Genomic DNA, 20,455 nt, shown 5'->3' with positions numbered 1-20,455 from the left:
TTTTTTTACTATTCTATACTTTCACCTAACAATTTAATAAACAAAAGATGGTACTTATGCAGAGAAGGTACCGTGCTGAAATAATGCTATTAAGAAAACCATTCTTAACATGAGAAAGGGAGAGTGTTCTGTAACTATTTTATATTTTCACCTAACAATTTAATAAACAAAAGATAGATCTTATGCAGAGAAGGTACCGTGCTGAAATAATACCGTTATTTAGAAAGCTATTCTTAACATGGGGAGGGAGTTTTGCATCTATTCTAAAATATGAATGCTTTTTCTTTATTAAAGAAATTGGGTACTCGTGCACTTATTGATCCGTGCTGAAATAATAACGTTATTATTTAAAAAGCCATTCTTAACATGGGGAGAAGAGGGTGTTTTGTAACTATTCTGGACTTTCACCTAACAATTTAATAAACAAAAATTAAACTTAAGCAGACAAGGAACAGTGCAGAAGCATTAACATTATTTAGAATACCATTGAATAAAAAAAAAACTTTAATTAAACTTGGAAATACGATTTAAAAAATAGTACGGATCGGTAAGTGCATTAGCATCATAAATTTGTCTAATTCTTAATTTCTTATGTTATTGGAAAAAAAAAGGTAATTACTCCACCCTCGAAAATTCCTTTAAAATTACCACTCCTATAGGTTTTCGGGGTCGCTGAAAACGAAAATAACCTTTATAATAAAGGCAAACGAGTAGTTTCCAAAATATGAAGAAATGTTAGTTTAAAGAAGTGAAGGATCACTTTTCCATAATAATTCAACGTAAAATGATCACCCACTTTGTGGCCACGATTTTTGGGGTGGGGGCTTTCTTTCTACCCTTGGAAAATCCTTTAAAATTACCTGCTTAAATTGGTTGGAGGGGTGGGGGTTCGGCCGCCCCCCCCCACACACACAGAAAAATGCCCCTCTCTCAGGTGGCCAGAAAGTGGGTGCTCATTCTAAGTTTAATTTAAATTGAAAAGTGATCACCCACTTTTCGAAAAAGTAATTTCTTCATATCATGAAAACTTTCTTTTTGCGGCGGAAACAGTTTGCAGATTCGTTTTTAGTACATTGAAATCTACAATAAAATATTTCGTTATATACGAACATGAGACGGGCCTTAAAGTAAAATAATACCGGATTTTTGGGGCAGATTTGCCATTTAGTTCTATAATATCCTCAAACCAGGTAATCACTAAAAGGGACTCTTAAAAGCCGTTACCTGTATCGATCAAAATTTAAAACCACTGATTATATGTCAGCCTACATCACAGTAACATATATTGAGTGAGTTCCTAACAGTATTTTGTATAGTTTTTTAGTTTAAACTCATTTTCCAAAAATTTCCCCAAACTTAACGTGTTCGATACAGTCTGCCGCCATTTGTATTTTTCAAACATACCGATAAACACTGCATGTTTTTGAACTGATTAAACATTATACTTTAATTAAAAATCACCACAATCTTATCCAGTTAGGTAGAACATTTACTTGTCTTGCCTTTGATAACATTTATTTGTTATATATTCATTTCTTGACAACTTCTTTGTATCTGTTAATACAAACCCTTTTCATTTAATGTAACGTTTAGTCAGCTCGAAAAACAGTGTTTATCGGTGTATTTGAAAGATACAAATGGTGGCGGACACTGTTGATTATGTTAAGTTTGAGAAAATGAGTTAAAACTAAAAAACTATACAAAATACTGTCACAAACCTACCGATTATGTCAGCCTATGTCATGGTAACATATTCGGTGGGGTTTTGACACTGTATTGTATAGTTTTTAGTTTTCAACTTAATTTCCCAAACTTAACGTATTCAAAAGTCTGCAACCATTTCTGTTTTTCCAGCCGATTAAACATTTTACCTTACATAAAAAAACACTAATCAATTATCCAGCTAGGTAGAAATGTAACTTACCTTACCTTTGCTTTCATTTGTTTTTGGACAACTTTTTCGAATCTGTGTATAGTAACCTCCCCATCACTCAAATATTAATTACTAACTTACATTTTTGTATACAGAAAAAAAAACAAGAAAAAAAAAACATTTAGCGTTTCAACGTTAGCTTTATCCACGGATTGTTGGTTGAGCCCAAGCCATGATTGACGGTAATCCTGAGGATCAGGATCCAATTCTGCAAGAGTACCATTTTTTTCATTTTTTTTTTTTTTTTTAGAGTGGATTGCTGTACTAAGAATATAAGAAACATGCATTTTCTCTTTTTATTAGAATTTTCCATTACACCAAATTGAGCCACAGCAACGCGTGGCAGGGTACAGCTAGTATATATATATATATATATATATATATATATATATATATATATATATATATATATATATATATTGGAAGCTGGTTTGTTTTTCGAGATATTTTGTTGTTTTTAACGTTTGTCTTATAGTTTGAGATATCGTGTGTATGATTTGTATTCCTAGTTTGTTTTTGTATTATTGGCGTGTGTGTGTTTAGGAAAAGGAGGTGTCTGTTTATGAAAGAAATGTCTGGTGTATATGACTTTTTTATTTATCCCGGAAAATATTTCTCTGGCTTTTCGCTTAGCATTTAATATTAAATATGTGGGATATTGCAAGGTTTTCAAAGTGATTGTGAGGGATTTGAATTCATTGTCCAGATATTCTGTACTTCAAATTCTGAATGCACGTAAGAAGAAACCAATTATCACACCTGTTTTTATTTTGTTATAATTGTGTAAGTAGAACTGGATGTAATCATTTTTGTGTAGTTTTGCGGTGAACTTTGAAGGATAGTTTATTATTGGAAGTATGTATAGAAAAGGTAATGAGTGATTGTTTTCTCTTTCATAGGTGAACTTTATGGAGGTTTCGACTAAGACTAATTTTATCTATGTCCTGATTTGCAGGGAGAAAAATTAAAATGTCGTCAATATATCTAAAATATTCTGTTTTGGGAGGTAATCTAAATTTGAAAGGACCAGATTCCAAGAATTCTAAGAAAAGACAATAAATAAGGCTAATACTCCACTGAGAGGGTTACTCATAGGAAGACCGAAATTTTGTAGAAATTGTTATTGAATTGAAAATTAGTCATGTCAGTTATAATCTAATAATTTTTATACCAGTGTCGGGAGGAAATGGTTAGTTAATGTTTGATTTTTAGGTGATTATTGAGTAAATTCAAACATGTTTTAATGGGGGAATAAGTATAATGATTACATATACTCTCAATTAATAACTTTCATAACAAAAACACACCTATTTAGTTTCAGTTGCACACCTATATTTGAATGTTAACGGACATATTTTTTCCAGAAAGAATATTAACTGCGTCAGATCTTTTTTAAAAAATATATTAACGGCTATATGACGTCATTAAGAATATACATCTTTAACAACGTAAGCTCCCCTTCCTTTTTTTGAATTTCCAACGTGTTTTTCCGTCGATTTAACGAAACAGCGTCACACATTTCACAAATTTTTTTTCAAATATTTGTATACTGGTGTTTTTGTTTTCTTAATTTTATTCATCTAGAGAAAGTCTCGAAAAAAAGTCGAAACGTTGATGAACGCATCAGGTTGTTCCTTTATATATATATATATATATATATATATATATATATATATATATATATATATATATATATTGATCCACAGACAAACATTTTACCGTGTATCACATCTCATCACGTCACCGATTCAAAGACAGAGGTTTAATATCCAGTCGTTATTTGTTATCAGTAAAACTACGGAATAAAACACAAATCCTCAATTCCATTATGAAAACATTGATTGCCACTCGACAATGTTCATATTTTTATTTTAAAAAGCTTCGGATTAAGCTAAGTAGTAGCTGTCGACATCATTTTATAACAATGTTCACTCGAGAAAGCGTTTTATATTCATATACACACATATATGTATATATACACAATATATGTATGTACACACATACACACATACACACACACACATATATATACACATATATATATATATATATATATATATAATGTAGCCAGACTTTGTGAAAGCATCCTGTAGATTATGTAGCCAAACTTTGTGGGCACCCTGTATGCTAACACACACACACACACACACATCTCTCTCTCTCTCTCTCTCTCTCTCTCTATATATATATATATATATATATATATATATATATATATATATATAAACAGGGTGCCCACAAAGTCTGGCTACATAATCTAGAGGATGCTTTCACAAAGTCTGGCTACATAATGTAGCCAGACGTTGTGGACACCCTGTATATATATATATATATATATATATATATATATATATATATCAGCGTTGTCTGAATAGTGTAAATGTGGCGTGTTCTGTTTTCCAATGATTAGTTCAAAATGTATCTACACAAGAAAGTGGCATGATAAAGTCATAAATGAAAATATTGAATTGTATTGTAACATAGTGTGATGAGCGTTAAAGCCAGAGATGGCTAACGGGGTTTCATGATTTTTATTAGTGACTTCAAGATCCTAAAATTTATTTAATAAAAACACACTGTATTTCCAAGTGATAAGTAATTGACTTTAATTGATTTAAAATACTGTCCGAGAATGTCGAAATTGGAACATTTGAAAACAAATGACAAACATGTACCCACTTCACACCTTATTCACTCTGCATACTTATATGCAATGAATTTGACCACGTACAATTAATAGTACAATATTTTATTATATATAGACACCTTCAGATACGTAAGTTTATCTAAATAAAAAATATACTGTTGAAGGGTAATCGTTGGGGTAATATCTACCTTATTAGCATACGTGAAGTGTCAACTGCATTTATATGGTTGGTACTGATAAGACGGGAGAGACCCAAACGAGCGACTCAGCGAGAGACTCAGAGAGACGCGAGATGGAGAGTTGACGACCAACCAGCCAACACCTTCTCCAGGGACGGTCTCCCATGATTATAATAATGGAGTCTATTTAAATATTGTATATATTTTCTTGCTTTCAATATATCTGTTCTACTTTAATTTTGTGTTGTAGTTATTTACTCCGTGTGTTCAGTCGAACTTCAGCAGTGATAATTAGTGGGGGAGCTAGAGAAGGGATGTTTTCCGATGTGATCAAATAAGTCAATGGCCTCATTCATTCATACAGAAGAAGAACAGTGGATGACATTACAAGGATTTTTAGGTTATCTGTTTGGATATCACACAAAATTGTCCATGGTGACCTTGGCTACTCGAAAGTCAGCTGCCCGTGGATGTCAAAGATCCTTACTGCAGAGCACAAACGGATCGAGGGTTGAGTTGCCCCAGTTATGCCTCTCCTGCTATGAAAAAATTGGTAATGAGTATTTAAAGAAGGTACTAACAAGGGGCGAGACATTGGTTTTGCACTATGAGTCCAAACTGCAGTCCATGGGGTGGAAGCATGTAGGCCTTCTAGTTAAGAAGTCCAAGTTCCAGCGGTCCATGAAGAAGGTAATGCTCGTATTTTGAGGATATGCAAGGCCCAATAACGATTTCATTCCTTGAAAAAGAAAGCACAGTGAATAATGCCAATTACTGTGAACTGCTGAGGCAAACAAAGAAAAATATAAAGAACAAACTCAGGGATCATCAGCCAGAGGTCATTTTGCCTCATGAAAACGCAAGACCTCACAACAGTCCGAACGGTGCAAACCATCAACGAGCTAAGTTATGAACTGCCCCTCATTCCCCAGCACAGAGCTTGCCGTATCGGACTTTCACTTGTTTGGTCCATTGAAAGCATTCACGGGAGGCACGAAGTTTGACGATGACGATGAAGGCAAAAGTGTTGTGAGCGACTGGCTAAGGCACCAAAGATTTTTTGTTGAGGGAATACACAGATGGGAAATGTATGTGATATTGCTGGAAGAATACGTTAAAAATAAAAAATATGCTTCTATCTGTAATAGAAGCCATTGTCGCCCAAAATTCCTTTATTGATAGACTGGCCCTTGTATAATTAAGCGCACACAAATGAAGATGAGTTCCGTTGTAGCTATTTTTTTATCTATAAATAGTTTATACAAACTGAGAATGATCGTATATTCATACAAGTTTTTATTAATTGAAAACCAAACATGTTCATATTTAACAAAATATGAATAGGATAGACGCGCTACGTGTATTTATTAAAAACTATAAATTTAGTTGTCGTACAAAAATAAAATTTAACGCAGAGAAGACGTACGTGTGTAGACAAAGGAGCTTTATCTAAAAAAAACATTTAAATGAGCTGAGCATAACTTTGAAAAATTTTTATAGAAACATATTGTGGACAGTGAAGAAATATTATTAAGATTATAATAACAGCTGTAAATTAGTTGTTTTATGTCTTATGTTTTAGTAAGTTTTGAACATACAGTTATAACAATTAAGCCATAAAGAGGAATTCGTGTTTGATTCTCCAGGGAATAATCAGTCTACATTGCATGGAATTCGTGTTTTATATATCTATGTGGTGGTTAGTGTAGCTATTAGCTTCATTGTTGTTTCTCCCATAAAGTTTTCTAAAGCTAATAGCAGGGTTCCTAGTAAATACAGCGTTGGCTAAATTTTATTGGACACACATACAGACATACAATTCTTGACAGCACGTGTTTCGTAGCGCAAAATCATTCATTTAATAATTATATCAATTAAGGGATATATTGTGCCCTTTAGTCCTCCGAAGAAATAGCACCTATCAATTCATTAAAAGAAAATTTCTCCTAGGGCTGGGGTAAGGGGAAAATAGGCTCATTGATTGATAGAATTATTAAATAAATGATTTTGCGCTACCAAACAGGAGCTGTCAAGAATTGTTCAGGTTAACGTACTTAAATACATACATACATACGTACATAAATTGTAAGATCATGAAATTTGGAAAATAGACATTGGTCATTTATTTGTTATATGCTCTACAATTACATTGAGCTTCATGAATTAAAGGATCAGTATAAATAAAAGGTGAAATATAATTGAAAAAAACATTTCTACAGAAATATATATATAAATATAAATATATATATATATATATATATATAAGGAAAAATCAGAAAAGTATTAAACATTTATCAACGTTCTGTTTTTATTTAAGTCAAGATAATTGATTTGAAAAAAAATACTTACACGTACAATATTTGAAAATAATTGGTGCGTTTGTGACGCGCAATTAAGCCATTTTGTTTTTTTTGAAACAAACCAAAGTACAGAAATAATGTTGTTGTTTTTTTTTTTCATGAGAAAAACGCACTAAATATATATACTAGACGGGTCGGTTCCCGGTTTTTCCCGGGTTAATATAGTAGAATGCAAAAAAAAAAAAAAATATATTTGTGAATGAATGTATTCATTTATATCAAGTGGTCAGTAAGGATCTCTGTTGTTCGCCATGGAACTTTTTATGTGCTATACAAAGCTGTTTATTTGCAAATGTACCAACACCATAAAATATAGAATAATGGAAGTAACGTCAAATCTAAAAAAGAAAGGTTCACTCGAAATTTTATGGTTGAAACTGAACATTTCGGAAGAATAAAATTTAAATCATTTTAATCTTTTAAAAATGAATTATTTTCTGCAATGTTTTTGTTTCATAGCATTTCAACATATTGTAGTATATATTAATAACATTTTTATTTTTTAAAACATAATAATATTGAAGTTAGTTGAATTTTTGTATAAGGCTCCATGATAAACATGAAATAAATGTAACCTCAATATATATCCAAATTTAGAAGGATTGTAATACATCAAAATTTATAAGAATACCATATCCGTATTATACATACCACGCACGAAATCTTACACGAAAACAACAAGTATAATCGGTTCGAAGTCTGTTAACAGTCTATGATAAACTCTGCGAATTAGTATGCGGTCTAGTTTACGTTTAGTTGTGAAAAATACAGTCTTTGGTAAATTTTAAGAGGAATATGTCACAAATATCATGATATGTATGACGAGTGTTTATTGTTTCCATGTTATTACTAAGCGACGCTGGTCAGATGTTCGTTTTTTACAAGAAGCTATTCCGAGAAGTAATTACGTGCAAGTATTCTTAACTGTAGTTGCGTTCTATTCTGTCATTATATAAACCTATGAGAATAAGAAGCATTTGTTAAATGAAGATGTAAATGTATTTATGTGTGTATTCAGTAGTAATAAAAAGGTAAATAATCGGCTGCAGCCAGAAAGGTAACCGACATATTATATGTGTTCTTCGGTTACGGAAGAAGAGAACTTGCATCAACGTGAAAGATTTAGCAAATGGGATAAGTGACTTGAGAATGTCTAGTGAAAAAAATTAAGACTTAATAAACGGGGCAAAATGTATTGTGCGCTAAAAACACGCTTTAGTAGAAGTTGTAAATGGTCAGTGTAAAAGTTGTGCATGGCAAATGTTTACTTATCATCGTATAGTGTCGAACATTATATACGAAATAGCGTTCTATTATATATATATTTATATTTATATATATATATATTTTATGCATATATATATAGGAATGTAAATATATTAGTTAGCATAAATATATTTCATACCTTACAACTAAGCTCTACTCGCATATTGAACACTGTTAGTATAAATCTATAAATAATATATTAGTACACTTTATAATAATATATGTTTAAACATGAAATAATAATATTTTGTATATATGCATATGTTTGTATGTGCATAAATTTGATATTCCAGCAGTCTTATTCTTATGTCAAATAGAAATATATATTTGTCGAAAATGCCATGATCCTTTCTTCTTAAAGAAAAAAGCAAAATATTTTAATTTCATTTCATTCTATTCACACTTAACAAAACGCTTAATATAACAAATAAAAAAACAAGCAAATTTATAGCCCATTGATTTAGAATGAGTGTTTTATACCAGATTTATGACTGAAAATGGTTAAATTTGCGTTCACATTTGCAATCCCTATTAATCTCTATTAATTAATACCGTTTAATCGAACTGATGCATATATAGTTCTCCGCACGTTATCACAACACTTGTCCATACAAAATTTCGACCAGATCAGCTAATATCTTTTGCGAAAAATTGGAGTAAATCCATATTTCTCCCTGAATTGAACGATACCATAATAGTTAGTTCGCTACACCTTATCATAACAATGGGCCATAAACCATTTCACTTAGGTCATTGCCATAATTTCTTAGAAGAAGTGGAACGATAAAACAGACATACAGACAAACAGATAGAAGAAGAGAAATATTATGTAAATACGTCAATTCAATGGAAAGTACAATGTTATTATTTCTATCAACAAAGAATGAAAATAATTACTATGACTTTTTGAATCCCATAGAACTTCTTCCATGCTAATCTATATTTAGAAAAATGCTCTATACATTGCTTAAATGAGAATAAAGTCAATTTTGAAGCCTTGGATTCTTTTCTTTGTGTTAATCAAACATTCACGTGAAAGAATGAAACGCTATAAATATTTTTTTAAAGAATGCGTTCATTTCTAATATTTTATTCCCAATTTTTTCACATCCAAATTTAGACCCGCCATATTATTTTAATTGAGCATTAAATTTTTTTTCAGAAGCTTTTTTGTAAATCCTATGGCCATTATTTTTCTTTGTATTGTTTACTGTCCTCAACTAGGTTGTTTGTTTCACAACATTTCAGCCGATGTAACCCTGACCTTCTTCATACGCATAGTTTCATATTCGGAAGCATTTAAATGTGGTACAATAAATACATTATTTAATTATCAATAAGTTCAAGGTTTCAATCTCTTGAGGGGTGAAGGTTCATTATTTACTATAGGTAACATTGACTTCAGAATAATAAAATAATAATAAAATAATTTACAATTTTACTCGCTAAATAATAACGAAACGAGATCGACCTCTGCGAATTAAGTAAACAGTTCAGTTCAAAATTTTGTATGGTTGTGCGACTTCGACATAAAAATTCTAAAGTTTGCACATGAAAAATATCGAGAGCTTTTTTTTTTCAACCGACATGTTGTAATAATGATGATTCAGACGAAAATAGTAGTTCAAATTATCTAATTAATACACTTTTTGTTTTTATTTCGACTTAATTATTTTATCGTCTGAAGAAGTTCATTATAACGGAAACAAAACAAAAATATGTTTTCACTCCTGTTTATTATTATCGCTTAGTTTGCTGTGTTGTTTGCTATAATGCAATGCGCCAATCTAGTCCAAATGTATGCTATTACGACCAGAGTTTGAAAGAAAGGGAGAGGACAAACTATATGTATATCGAAAAAAGCATTAGCAATAAGAATAGAGTGAATTATTCATCGAATGTGAAAATAAATTTGCTTTCATTGTTCAATCATGAAATGACAACATCTCGAATTTTACCGCGGGCTAAAGTAATTCGATGAATTTACGATATGTAAAATCATATTATTCCTTACTGTTATCAATCATATATGATTGAAAAGAGATTTTAGAGAGATAGAGATAGAAAGAGATAAAAAAAAAGAACGAGTAAATGATAGATAGATTGAAGGGCGCAATAGAGAGAAATAGAGAAAGGAAGGAACAACGGAGAAAAGGAGAGAAACGTTTCATAAATATATACGCACACACACACACACACACACACACACACACATACATATATATATATATATATATATATATATATATATATACATAATATAAAGCTGAATATGTGTGTGTGTGTGTGTGTGTGTGTGTAGTCACGAATAGGCTCCTATATGGTTGACTATTTTAAAAAAACTGATTACATATAATGATAGAAGATGTATCGAGACACAGGAATGGGTATGTTTGATCCTGCAGAACGGTGGTTCATTAAAATTGTGGGGTCTGTGTTCACGCCTGGTCCACAAAGTATGGAAATAAAAAAATTAAAAATTAAAAAAAAAAAAAACGCTTACAAGTGTTTCTGATATAGATGTACATAAGGATACATTGATAAGTATGTTTTAACTTAAATAGGGATGGTATAATAAAATTGTGGGGTCTGCGTTCGCGCCTGGCCTGTATAGAATTGAAATAGGCACAAACTTTAATAAAGACTTTTAATATCTATCTGCGTAAGTATACTTTGATAATTATGTTTCAGTTTGAAGAAATATGGTATAATGAAATTATTGGGTGTTCGTTCGCGCCCGACCTCCATAGAATGGAAATATATTACAAATTTTAACAAGGCTTTTTAATATAGATCCACAGAATATTGTGATAAGTGTTTCAGTGTGAACATGTATGGTATAATAAATTATGGTGTTTATCTATTTTATTTTTCTTTCATAATATTTTGCTTTGGTTGTGATATCTCCGAATTCGAAGCTATCTCTTTACAACCCTTCCTTTTCATAACCTATTATACTTTAATAAATTAGAGTCCATTTTCTGTAGGCTGTTTTTAAACCCAGTCAACGACGGGCACTTTTGCTAATATATATATATATATATATATATATATATATATATATATATATATATATATATATATATATATGAAAACTAGAATAGAAAGTTATGAAACAAAAAGAATCACCTGGATTATGAATTCATGGTAAACATTTACGGACATATTAATTTTATTTATTGCAGACAATATCCTCATCTTTTTTATTTGTTGCTTCACGGCGTTTCGGCTAACTATTCCTTTGGCCTTCGTCAGTAATTTCTGTGGATGCAGTTAGGAGATTCGGAGTTCTTATCCCATCACGGTTACCACCTGACGAAGCCAGAGGAATAGTTGGCCGAAACGTCATGAAACAACTAAGAAAAGATGAGGATAATAGACCGCAATAAATAACATTAATAAAATTAATAAATAATACTCATCTCAATTAATTCGAATAAATTAATATATACCATTCGGTACGGACCCGACCATGGAAGATCAGATAAAAAATAAAATATGAATTTATAAGACCAAAAGTCCTTCAGGGTCCGTGACGCAGTGGATAGAGATGTTGAATCCTGTTGGAATCTTTCCAGGTAAGAATTGTCCAAAGATAGAGGTTTCTATCCTAACCCGGCCTGAACGTGATGAGACGACAAGTATGGATAGAAGTAATTGCTGAGAATGCAATAAGGAGATTCAAAGTTCCCATCGCGGTTACTACCACCTTATGAAGGCCAGAGGAATAGTTGACCGAAACGTCGTGAAACAACTAAGGAAAAGATAAGGATAATAGTCTACAATAAATAAAATTAATAAATAATATTCATCTGAATAATGAATTTCAATTAAATAATATATATGTTTCCAGATTTTTATGTATGAATGTAAAGACTGAAATGATAAAAGCTGTGGAAGATGTAGGAAAAGCAAAGCGTAAGAAATATTTAAAGAAAAATATAAAGTTAGGAGATGGGATCAAAATAAGAAATAGAGTCATAAAGAGACAGAACTGAATCATGATATTATGCAATGCAAAGAGAGAGGGAGAGATAGAGCGAGGCTATACAACAACATGAGAAAAAGGTTCGTTTAAGAAAAGAGAAAGAGAGAGAGAGAGGGGGAGAGAGAAAAGCAATAGAAAGCAGAGAAGGTAATAAACACAAATTGAGACGGCATAGATATAAAAAAAATGTAAGCCACCATTTTGGATAAAGTATGCTAAATGAAAGCCGTAGTTGCCTGCTTACTAGGATCGATAATGAAAGCTAATTTACTCGAACATTATTATTTTTTTAATATACAACACCTCCTACGTAAGGTTTCTATTTTTTTCTCATAGGTTTTGCGGGGATTACAATAAATATGTACACACAAATCCCCATGCGTATATATTATATATATATATATATATATATATATATATATATATATTGTAGTTTACTTGAAGCGTTTTAAGTTGTGTGTAAGAAGTCGATATTTTTCAATGTACATATAATTTGGGTTGAAGACAATGTTTGATAAGAAATAATACAAGACAAACGTGTATAATGCAAATAAAAATATTGAAGAATCAATAATTTTTCATTTAACATTTATTCGCGAACATAGTCTATAAAATCAGGTTAGTATGTTGTCATATTTATGCGTTTTTTTAATTTCAATGCCAACGTTAAATTTAAACAACTAATCTTGTATTTTGACAAATGGAAGCATAAACTACACACACCACGATTGCATATAAAATCGAATGCTTTACCTTTTGACTTGCGCGATTCACTATAAAATATATAACGCATGTTTTCATGTATATCTATAATATGGACAGTTTTCAATTTCCTTGATGTGATGCCATGTATATATGTTATATTTGCTTGATAAAAATGTATTTTTGCTTTGCAATTATTTTATTTTTAACTCTATTCCTCGAATTGAGGTCTAAATAATTTCTACCCACACATTGTGCGTCATAAACACGCTGCTCTTTACATTTAATTCGTTGTCACATCGCTGATGACGATGGTATTTGGCATCAATAAAATTGATAACAGAAAAGATTGTACTTAAATTTGTTGTTTGTATTGAATTGCGAGAGCGTATATGAATGGTTATCTCACACTTTTGCTACACGAGGTACGTTGAAAATAATGCCTCCTATTTATTTCACCCGAAAGGAGCCGGGGAGATTGCATATTCCATCGTTATGATTGCCTGTATTTATGACTTGAAAGTCTCATCTCTCAATCGCCTGTCGCACATATTGACAGTGTGAGACTCTTATAATGTAACCCATGTCATGTTCGTATGCGAGAAGCAGAGATGTGTCATTGAATTCATAGAAAAAGTACATTAAGAATGGTAGTTACGATGTAGAAATATAAATTCTGAAGCTCCAAAGATCGACGTTTATAATGAAACCCACGTTTTCGTAGCTTTCATATTATTTAAGTTTTACAAATAGGAGGCTTTACATTTAGAATGACCGCATATATATATATATATATATATATATATATATATATATATATATATATATATATATTAGTAAAAACTCTAAATGTTCCGAAACTAATTAAAACTCTTAACTTTCTATATTCATTTTCCCCTATACTTGACTCAAATTCTATTATTATCCAATTAGTCTATAATTAATTCTCTATAATTTTATAATTATACATCTGTTAATTTATAATTGTTAATATGCTATTTTGTAATTATGAATCTATAATCGTTTCTCTATTATTTTATAATTATTAATCGAGTTTATACGCATCCTTTTACCCATATGACTTGGACGTATCTTGCCGCTATCTGCCCCCTATCACCTCCACCATCGCCGAGGATTGCAGACTCTTTAACCCAATTCTGACTTGGTGACATGCGCAAGACGTCGCTTGTTCCCTTTGGTGCCCCTGACACGCCTGGACATCCACTTTCGTTATTTATCTTTCTTTTCTTTTTCTTATTTTCTTTTTTTTACTTTCTTATTTTTTGAATACTTTTTAATTCATTTTAACAAACAATCTGTTCTTGACATCTTTTATCCCTTTTCTTTCCTTCTTTCTTTTTAAATATTAATTTGTTAATTATAAATAATTTTATTTAATTTTTTAATTTATATTATATACTTTTTTCTTTCTTCCCCACTCCCTTTCTTTCTCTTTACTCTCTCTTTCCCCTCTTCCCCTCTCTATCCATTACTCCAAATCTTTTTTTGTACTTACTACCCATTCGTAATCATAAAAAAATTTCCTTCTAATTTATTTTATTTTAAATCGTCTGATGATATAGACTGAATAATTTGTTATCCAGTCTATTGAAAAACTTGTAAGTATTTAAGTAAGTACACCTGAGCTTGAAATAATAAATACATATTTAACTATACTAACGTATCAAGCCCTCTTTTCCCCGTTTTTTTTTTACCAAATATACCTGTTTATATATGTATATATATATATATATATATATATATATATATATATATATATATATATATATATATATAGTAATTTATAAAATATATATGGCGATTAAGCTACACTGAATATTCGGCGTTTCGTCCACTCTAGGATTCGTCAGGCTTATGCGCGAATTCTGTGGTTGTTTATTGTTTTTATATGGTCCTCTTCTGTTGAGAGTTTTTGTTAGCCAATTAGTTTCTAGTATCCACCGCGCCCCTTCCTATCAGTCAATGCGCATGCATTTTATCGAACAAAGGATCTGTTTTAAAACTAGTTTAGTGGTTTAAGGCAGACATTTCTTTCTTTTTTATATGCATATATAAATATACATATGTGTACACACATATATGCATGTATATACATATATATATATACATATATATATGTGTTATCGTTTATGTATATTCATGTTATTTAATTTATTCATTTGTTTATTTTCTATTGTTTTTGTTAGTTTTAAAACTATTTTGTATCGCTATCCTAGAGTAAATTTTATTTTGTGAACACAGTTATTTGCTATTTCTCTTCTACAGTTTAATAGATTTTGGGGTTCTTTAAAGTACAGGATAGCAAGTTTTTCATGAAGGCATAATTTACATGGGTCGTCTAAAAGCCTACATGTGGTAGCTTGTCTTATTATTTTCCATTCGACTACCGGCGAATGTCCGATTTCTTTGAGTTCACAGTATTTATTCGCTAGTGTTATTAGAAGAGGACCATATAAAAACAATAAGCAACCACAGAATTCGCGCATAAGCCTGACGAATCCTAGAGTGGATGAAACGCCGACTATTAAGTGTAGCTTAATCGCCATATATATTTTATAAATTACTAACTAGCTCTACCTACATATTGAGCACTTTTGAAGTAAATCTATACTTTCGTATATTAATTTTATGTGAGTAAATGAAGTAGTTATATATATATATATATATATATATATATATATATATATATATATATATATATATGCTAGCGGAAAATGGACAATCTGACTTTGCCCGGGCATAAAATACGCTTAAATATGGTATTTTAATTTTTACAGATTTCGTATGTATGAAGCTGGAAAGAACTCTTATAGAATCATTATTTTAAATGAAAAAAGTGGGTGGGTGCCATCACCTAGAATCGAAACCGCAAGAAAAAATATAGCATTCAATTCTGGTGGCACCCGCACTGTAGCAACGTGATACGCATTAAAAATTTAAAACATTATATATAAAAATAATTTTATCTGATCAACAATAGGGAGCACTAGAGTGTAATGCATTATTGACCAAGTCAGTGAGAGATGAATGTGAAGCTTCCTCCCGATGCACCGCAATGGGTCCCCAAATAGAGATAGAAATGAATCTATTTTATTGAAAAACTAGCAAGAACCTTTAAGCAGCGTTGCCCGGTGGTAGCAGGCCTCCCCCTCATCGCATAAAAATTTTAAATACGCCGCTTGTTTTTGTCGCTTCCCAATGTTAAAAATGGCTTTCGAAATAGACACCCCATTTTCTGCCTGGGTGGGGTTGTCACAAAAGTTTGAAGGTTCAGGATATTTTTCAGTGTATGGTTCAGGGTAAAGTTCAGGTCAGGGTATTTTAATTGGCAAGACTGGAGTTATAGCGGCAAAAAACTATCGCACCTTGTGTCCCTTAAATGGAACTAATTTCCTGTAGTCACTTGGACGTTACCAAATATAAAGGTAAACGCTATTTAAGAAGGTTTTAATTAAGCTGTAAAAGTAAACATTAAAAACAGAACAAACAATGGCGAATCTGCTTCTTAATCTTGAATTTAATCCCGTTATTATTGAAACTGTAATTATGCGAAAAGCTGAAAGAGTAATGTCATTATTTTGGAAGCCATTCTTTACATGGTGAAGGTATTTAGTAACTAATCTGTGCTTCAGCCTTACAATGTAAGATAAAAAAAAATATCGTAAAACATGAATTTAACCTGAAAAAACTAATTCAATATTGCGCAGTACCAAACAATTCATAAGCACCAAGTTATGCTTGCATATGGTCGCATATGGTATAGCGCTCTGACATCATGTGCATCCGAGATCAATATCTACTTTAAAATTTGATGCTTATGCATTTTTGGTACCGTGCTATTTGTAATTGTGTTTCCAGGTTAAATTCAACTTTCACGCTATTTTTTTATTCAATCTTAAGATGGAAGAATATTTACAAAAGACCCTCCCCTCCCCACTGTAAAAATAATTACCCAAAATTGTACTTTGTATTGTTCAACGCTTTTTATTGTAAATTATAAGATGAAGCATATTTACTCAGTGTAAACTTCATCTTGCATTATTTCTTTTTTAGTAAATATGAAGAATCTTTCCACCCTTGAAAAATGCTTTCAAATCACCACGTTTAAAGGTTTTCAAGGGTGCTGAAAACGAAAATAACGTATGAAAATCCGGCATAATTGTTACTTTCTAAAAAGTGGGGGATCATTTTTCTATAATAATTGAAAGCGAAATGAGCATCCACTTTATGGCCACATTTTTTTCGGTGTGTGTGTGGGGGGGTCAACGTACAATGAATACAATTTAATGTAAAATGAGCACCATATATTTTTGTTTGTGATTGGTGCGCGTACAATCGATTATTAATGCCTGATAACTCCCCAAATAAAGTATGGTGCTCAGTTTACGGTAAATTGTGATCAATGTATGCTGACCTTCCTCCCAAACAAAAGGTGGCCATAAAGTGGGTACTCATTTTACGTTAAAACGTGATCCCCTACTTTTTTTGGAATAAACAGTATTTCATATTTGTGAAAATATTTTTTCCGGAATTTTAAACGTTATTTTCCTTTTTTAAAAGTAACATTTTCCATATGTGTAAAACTACTTGTTGTAGGAATTTTAAACGTGAGTTTTGTTTTCAGCACCCCAGAAACCATATATATCGTAATTTCAAAGGGTTGGTCGAAGGTGGAAAGAATCCTTTTATTTACCCCTTTTTTATTTGTTAAACAACGTGATTAAGTGGAACTAAAATTTATTGACATCCTCACATGTGTAATAATAGCGTAATGTAATTTTATCCATTTATAATTTGTATATATAAACAAGCATGGAAACACATAAATCTAATTGGAAGCTCGAAAACCAAATGAAACGAAATATTATTCCATGCGAAATACTATTGCGGTATCTTTATTTATAAAATAAAATATAAATTTCAATTAATTATCAACCACAACTAAACATGTGAAATGATAGAGTGATTTAATTTTAGACATTCATCGTTCATGAAGCAGTTATAATGTAAACAAACTTGAAAACCTAAAAAAAAAAAACGAATGGCCAACGTGAAAACAAAATGAGACGAAATGTTTTTCCCAAGCTTCCCTAATAACCGTTTAATACAAACGGATTAGTATCTCGTTATCTTTATTACTAAAATAAAATATAATTAATAATGATTTTTAACTTTTTATTAATAAAATAACATATAACTAATAATTATTTGTCACTGTAAATGAAATAAATGTAAACAGCAATGAAAATATATAACTCGAATTTCCGTTTGTCAAAATAACACAAATAAGCAATCAACCAAGTAATTGGTTTCATAGTGATAAGGATAGTATTAATTAAGTGCGAATCATTTTTTTTTCGAGATTAGGAAGTTTGTACTCGGGGTATTTAATATGTAACTAGCATGGGTACTGGCGTTATCCGGGTGTTTGGAGGTGTGATGAGCAAAAACAAAAGGAAGTGTAGTAGAAAGGCAGGCTTCAACTCGTGACGCGAAGGCGGAAAATAAAGTGGAGTTATGTGTAAGGTTGTTGGTTGATCAAAAAGAAAAGGAAAATTGCGAACGTAAAAAAATAGGAGTATAAAGCAGCCATAAACCTGTTACGCACCAGAGGAAAAAGAGGTGAAAAAAACTCTCTTACGTATGTGCCTACTGTGGTTGTCACGTCACGGGCGGTCGAAATAACAGCTTTTTATGTGATGGCGTGAGCACGAGGGTTGAATGACTTGCAATAAGTGTCAGCGAAAAAATTGACCCGCCATGTAGAAAACTGCCCAGTTGAGGGTGAAGGAAATAATGTTTTTGACAACTTTTTCGATATTTGTCGTCCGAAGGGTCGAACTTAAAAATGGTGCCGATCTTGTGAAAATTCGTCGCATCTGTCGAAAGATTTATTTATGCTTATACAAACATACATACATTAATACACACATTTAAACAGACAGGTGAGATTTTTATTATACATAATTCTAATCAGGGAAGCCGTGTTTGTGTTAATCTCTGTAGCGTGAATATGTAGACGTAAACAAAGAAGATTGTAAGGAATGTTAGGAGAGAAATCATTATTCGAGAAGTGGTAATGTGTTAAGAGTATAAAATGTGTAAGAAATTACTGGTTAGTTAATCACGGCTTAGACCCAGGAAAGTAGGAAAAAGTATAAATGCACGCAGTGTAGAATGGGTCATAAGAGAACTTATATGGGGGGGGTGAAAGTCGAGCTACTTCCTCTGTAGGTTAGGAATAAATGTAACGTTTTAATATTACGAAATAATGTGTATGAAATGGCTTTCTATAATTAAATAAGGTAATGGCTAATAGCGTAAATATAATAAATTTTTATGTGCCATCTGTTGTAGTAAACCTACGGTATTTTGGTCCAGAGGAGAAAAACTTTGCCTCTTTTATTACATACAAGATAGGCGATATAACTGATTTCGATGACAATAAAATATGGGAGGGTGAAGCATTCGTTTATCCATAGTCGGGCAGAGTCGGGTCTCATTGCTGTTGAAAACATAGAAGTAGAAATAATAATAATAATAAAAATAAAAATAATAATAAGAAGAAGATTATTAATAATAATAATAAGAAGAAGAAGGAGAAGAAGAATAGTAATAAAAATAATAATAATAATAATAATAATAATAATAATAATAATAATAATAATAATAATAATAATAAAAAATAATAATAACAACAACAATAATAATAAGAAGAATATTTGAGCAACAGAAATGAAAGACAAAATTGGAAAGGAATACCCCAGGAGAACAAGAAAACTCCTCGAAACGAAATTATATAGCAGAAATCTAATAAAAGGTATAAATACATGGCCAGTAACACTAGTAAGACACTCTGGACCGTTTATAGGGTGGACAAAAAAAGAACTGAGACAACTCGATCAGAAAACCAGGAAACTCATGACCATGCATAATGCACTACGATATTGACAGACTCTACGTGAGAAGGAAATACGGCGGGAGAGGACTGATCTGTATAGAAGACTGCGTGAAGGATACGAAAAAATAAACAACAAAACAGAAAACAGAGAGACAAACGACAAAATGAGAAAAGAGAAATGGAAAGAGAAACAATTCCACAGAAGATCCATAAGAATGACAAAAGATGAGAATAACGAAAACACCTGGACATGAATGCGAAAAGGACATATAAACCGAGAAACTGAATCTCTAATAACTGCAGCACAAAATAACTCGATAAGAACCAACCATATCAAAGCAAGGGTCGATAAAATACAAGTAAACAGCAAATGCAGACTCTGTGGACAAAGAGACGAAACGATAAACCATATAGTAAGTGAATGCAGCAAGCTGGCCCAAAAGGAATACAAAAGCAGG

This window comes from Euprymna scolopes, chromosome 38, assembly GCF_053919585.1.
Source record: "Euprymna scolopes isolate OS-2025 chromosome 38, ASM5391958v1, whole genome shotgun sequence".
Classification (NCBI taxonomy): domain Eukaryota; kingdom Metazoa; phylum Mollusca; class Cephalopoda; order Sepiida; family Sepiolidae; genus Euprymna; species Euprymna scolopes.
Note: the sequence above shows the minus strand (reverse complement) of the source record.